Raw genomic sequence first — 5,430 nt, forward strand, 5'->3', positions numbered from 1 at the left:
TATTGAAATAGTAACCCGTCGTCGTTCGATCGAGGTCGAACTCTTCTTTTTGGCGAAGGCCCCTGACCTTAAAGGGTGTTATTTCGAACTTATCGAAATAGTAACCCGTCGTCGTATGATCGAGGTCGAACTCTTCTTTTTGGCGAAGGCCTCTGGCCTTAAAGGGTGTTCTTTCGAACGTATCGAAATAGTCACCCGTCGTCGTTCGATAGAGGTTGAACTCTTCTTTTTTGCGAAGGCCCTTGGCCTTAAAGGGTGTTATTTCGAACATATCGAAATAGTAATCCATCGTCGTTCGATCGAGGTCGAACTCTTCTTTTTGGCGAAGGCCCTTGGCCTTAAAATGTGTTATTTCAAACTTATCGAAATAGTAACCCGTCGTCGTTCGATCGAGGTCGAACTCTTCTTTTTGGAGAAGGCCCCTAGCCTTTAAGGGTGTTATTTCGAACTTATCAAAATAGTAATCCATCGTCGTTCGATCGAGGTCGAACTCTTCTTTTTGGCGAAGGCCCTTGGCCTTAAAATGTGTTATTTCAAACTTATCGAAATAGTGACCCGTCGTCGTACGATCGAGGTCGAACTCTTCTTTTTGGCGAAGGCCCCTAGCCTTTAAGGGTGTTATTTCGAACTTATCAAAATAGTAACCCATCATCGTTCGATCGAGGTCAAACTCTTCTTTTTGGCGAAGGCCCATGGCCTTCAAGGGTGTTATTTCGATCTTATCAAAATAGTAACCCGTCGTCGTTCGATCGAGGTCGAACTTTTATTTTTGGCGAATGCCCCTGGCCTTAAACAGTGTTATTTCGAACTTATTGAAATAGTAACCCATCATCGTATGATCGAGGTCGAACTCTTTTTTTTGGCGAAGGCCTCTGGCCTTAAAGGGTGTTATTTCGAACTTATCGAAATAGTTACCCGTCGTCGTTCGATAGAGTTTGAACTCTTCTTTTTTGCGAAGGCCCTTGGCCTTAAAGGGTGTTATTTCGAACTTATCAAAATAGTAACCCATCGTCATTCGATCGAGGTTGAACTCTTCTTTTTGGCGAAGCCCCTGGCTTTCAAGGGTGTTATTTCGAACATATCGAAATAGTAACCCGTCGTCGTTCGATCGAGGTTGAACTCTTCTTTTTGGCGAAGGCCCCTGGCCTTAAAGGGTGTTATTTCGAACTTATCAAAATTGTAACCCGTCGTCGTATGATCGAGGTCGAACTCTTCTTTTAGGCGAAGGCCTCTGGCATTAAAGGGTGTTATTTCGAACATATCGAAATAGTCACCCGTCGTCGTTCGATTGAGGTTGAACTTTTCTTTTTTGCGAAGGCCCTTGGCCTTAAAGGGTGTTATTTCGAACATATCGAAATAGTAATCCATCGTCGTTCGATCGAGGTCGAACTCTTCTTTTTGGCGAAGGCCCTTGGCCTTAAAATGTGTTATTTCAAACTTATTGAAATAGTAACCCGTTGTCGTTCGATGGAGGTCGAACTCTTCTTTTTGGCGAAGGCCCCTAGCCTTTAAGGATGTTATTTCGAACTTATCAAAATAATAACCCATCATCGTTCGATCGAGGTCAAACTCTTCTTTTTGGCGAAGGCCCCTGGCCTTCAAGGGTGTTATTTCGATCTTATCGAAATAGTAACCCGTCGTCGTTCGATCGAGGTCGAATTTTTCTTTTTGGCGAAGGCCCCTGGAGTTAAACGGTGTTATTTTGAACTTATTGAAATAGTAACCCGTCATCGTATGATCGAGGTCGAACTCTTTTTTTGGCGAAGGCCTCTGTCCTTAAAGGGTGTTATTTCAAACTTATCGAAATAGTCACCCGTCGTCGTTCGATAGAGGTTGAACTCTTCTTTTTGGTGAAGGCCCCTAGCCTTAAATGGTGTTATTTCGAACTTATCGAATTAGTAACCCATCATCATTCAATCGAGGTCGAACTCTTCTTTTTGGCGAAGGCCCCTGGCCTTCAAGGGTGTTATTTCGAACTTATCGAAATAGTAACCTGTCGCCTTTCGATCGAGGTCGAACTCTTCTTTTTGCCGCATGCCCCTGGCCTTACAAGGTGTTATTTCGAACTTGTCAAAATAGTAACCCGTCGTCGTTCAATCGAGGTTGAACTCTTTTTTGTGGCGAAGGCCCCTGGCTTTAGAGGGTGTTATTTCGAATTTATCGAAATAGTAACCCGTTATCGTTCGATCGAGATCGAACTCTTTTTTTTGCGAAGGCCCTTGGCCTTAATGGGTATTATTTCGAACGTATTGAAATAGTAATCCATCGTCGTTCGATCGAGGTCAGACACTTCTTTTTGGCGAAGGCGCCTGGCCTTCAAGGGTTTTATTTCAAACTTATCGTAATAATAACCATCGTCGTTCGATCGAGGTCGAACTCAATTTTTTGGCGAAGGCCCCTGGCCTTCAAGGGTGTTATTTCGAACTTATCAAAATAGTAACTCGTCGTCATTCTATCGAGGTCGAACACTTCTTTTTGGCAAAGGCCCCTGGTCTTATAGGGTGTTATTTCGAACTTATAAAACTAGTAACCCGTCGTCGTTCGATCGAGGTCAAACTCCTCTTTTTGGCGAAGGCCCCTGGTCTTAAAGGGTGTTATTTCGAATTTATCGAAATAGTAACTCGTCATCGTACGATCGATGTCGAACTCTTCTTTTTTGCGAAGGCCCTTGGACTTAAAGGGTGTTATTTCGAACTTATCAAAATTGTAACCCATCGCCATTCGATCGAGGTTGAACTCTTCTTTTTGGCGAAGGCCCCTGGCCTTCAAGGGTGTTATTTCGAACATATCGAAATAGTAACCCGTCGTCGTTCGATCGAGGTCGAACTCTTCTTTTTGGCGAAGGCCCCTGACCTTAAAGGGTGTTATTTCGAACTTACCGAAATAGTAACCCGTCGTCGTATGATCGAGGTCGAACTCTTCTTTTTGGCGAAGGCCTCTGGCCTTAAAGGGTGTTATTTCGAACTTATCGAAATAGTCACCCGTCGTCGTTCGATAGAGTTTGAACTCTTCTTTTTTGCGAAGGCCCTTGGCCTTAAAGGGTGTTATTTAGAACTTATCAAAATAGTAACCCATCGTCATTCGATCGAGGTTGAACTCTTCTTTTTTGGCGAAGGCCCCTGGCCTTCAAGGGTGTTATTTCGAACATATCGAAATAGTAACCCGTCATCGTTCGATCGAGGTCGAACTCTTCTTTTTGGCGAAGGCCCCTGGCCTTAAAGGGTGTTATTTCGAACATATCGAATTAGTAACCCGTCGTCGTATGATCGAGGTCGAACTCTTCTTTTTGGCGAAGGCCTCTGGCCTTAAAGGGTGTTATTTCGAGCATATCGAAATAGTCACCCGTCGTTGTTCGATAGAGGTTGAACTCTTCTTTTTTGCGAAGGCCCTTGGCCTTATAGGGTGTTATTTCGAACTTATCAAAATAGTAACCCATCGTCATTCGATCGAGGTTGAACTCTTCTTTTTGGCGAAGGCCCCTGGATTTCAAGGGTGTTATTTCGAACTTATCGAAATAGTAACCCGTCATCGTTCGATCGAGGTCGAACTCTTCTTTTTGGCGAAGGCCTCTGGCATTAAAGGGTGTTATTTCGAACATATCGAAATAATCACCCGTCGTCGTTCGATAGAGGTTGAACTCTTCTTTTTTGCGAAGGCCCTTGGCCTTAAAGGGTGTTATTTCGAACATATCGAAATAGTTATCCATCGTCGTTCGACCGAGGTCGAACTCTTCTTTTTGGCGAAGGCCCTTGGCCTTAAAATGTGTTATTTCAAACTTATCGAAATAGTAACCCGTTGTCATTCGATCGAGGTCGAACTCTTCTTTTTGGCGAAGGCCCCTAGCCTTTAAAGGTGTTATTTCGAACTTATCAAAATAGTAACCCATCATCATTCGATCGAGATCAAACTCTTCTTTTTGGCGAAGGCCCCTGGCCTTCAAGGGTGTTATTTCGATCTTATCGAAATAGTAACCCGTCGTCGTTCGATCGAGATCGAATTTTTCTTTTTGGCGAAGGCCCCTGGACTTAAACGGTGTTATTTCGAACTTATTGAAATAGTAACCCGTCATCGTATGATCGAGGTCGAACTCTTTTTTTGGCGAAGGCCTCTATCCTTAAAGGGTGTTATTTCGAACTTATCAAAAAAGTCACCCGTCGTCGTTCGATAGAGTTTGAACTCTTCTTTTTTGTGAAGGACCTTGGACTTAAAGGGTGTTATTTCGAACTTATCAAAATTGTAACCCATCGCCATTCGATCGAGGTTGAACTCTTCTTTTTGGCGAAGGCCCCTGGCCTTCAAGGGTGTTATTTCGAACATATCGAAATAGTAACCCGTCGTCGTTCGATCGAGGTCGAACTCTTCTTTTTGGCGAAGGCCCCTGACCTTAAAGGGTGTTATTTCGAACTTACCGAAATAGTAACCCGTCGTCGTATGATCGAGGTCGAACTCTTCTTTTTGGCGAAGGCCTCTGGCCTTAAAGGGTGTTCTTTCGAACGTATCGAAATAGTCACCCGTCGTCGTTCGATAGAGGTTGAACTCTTCTTTTTTGCGAAGGCCCTTGGCCTTAAAGGGTGTTATTTCGAACATATCGAAATAGTAATCCATCGTCGTTCGATCGAGGTCGAACTCTTCTTTTTGGCGAAGGCCCTTGGCCTTAAAATGTGTTATTTCAAACTTATCGAAATAGTAACCCGTCGTCGTTCGATCGAGGTCGAACTCTTCTTTTTGGAGAAGGCCCCTAGCCTTTAAGGGTGTTATTTCGAACTTATCAAAATAGTAACCCATCATCGTTCGATCGAGGTCAAACTCTTCTTTTTGGCGAAGGCCCATGGCCTTCAAGGGTGTTATTTCGATCTTATCGAAATAGTAACCCGTCGTCGTTCGATCGAGGTCGAACTTTTATTTTTGGCGAATGCCCCTGGCCTTAAACAGTGTTATTTCGAACTTATTGAAATAGTAACCCATCATCGTATGATCGAGGTCGAACTCTTTTTTTTGGCGAAGGCCTCTGGCCTTAAAGGGTGTTATTTCGAACTTATCGAAATAGTTACCCGTCGTCGTTCGATAGAGTTTGAACTCTTCTTTTTTGCGAAGGCCCTTGGCCTTAAAGGGTGTTATTTCGAACTTATCAAAATAGTAACCCATCGTCATTCGATCGAGGTTGAACTCTTCTTTTTGGCGAAGCCCCTGGCTTTCAAGGGTGTTATTTCGAACATATCGAAATAGTAACCCGTCGTCGTTCGATCGAGGTCGAACTCTTCTTTTTGGCGAAGGCCCCTGGACTTAAAGGGTGTTATTTCGAACTTATCAAAATTGTAACCCGTCGTCGTATGATCGAGGTCGAACTCTTCTTTTTGGCGAAGGCCTCTGGCATTAAAGGGTGTTATTTCGAACATATCGAAATAGTCACCCGTCGTCGTTCGATAGAGG

This window comes from Nicotiana tabacum, chromosome 8 (assembly GCF_000715075.1).
Source record: "Nicotiana tabacum cultivar K326 chromosome 8, ASM71507v2, whole genome shotgun sequence".
NCBI lineage: Eukaryota > Viridiplantae > Streptophyta > Magnoliopsida > Solanales > Solanaceae > Nicotiana > Nicotiana tabacum.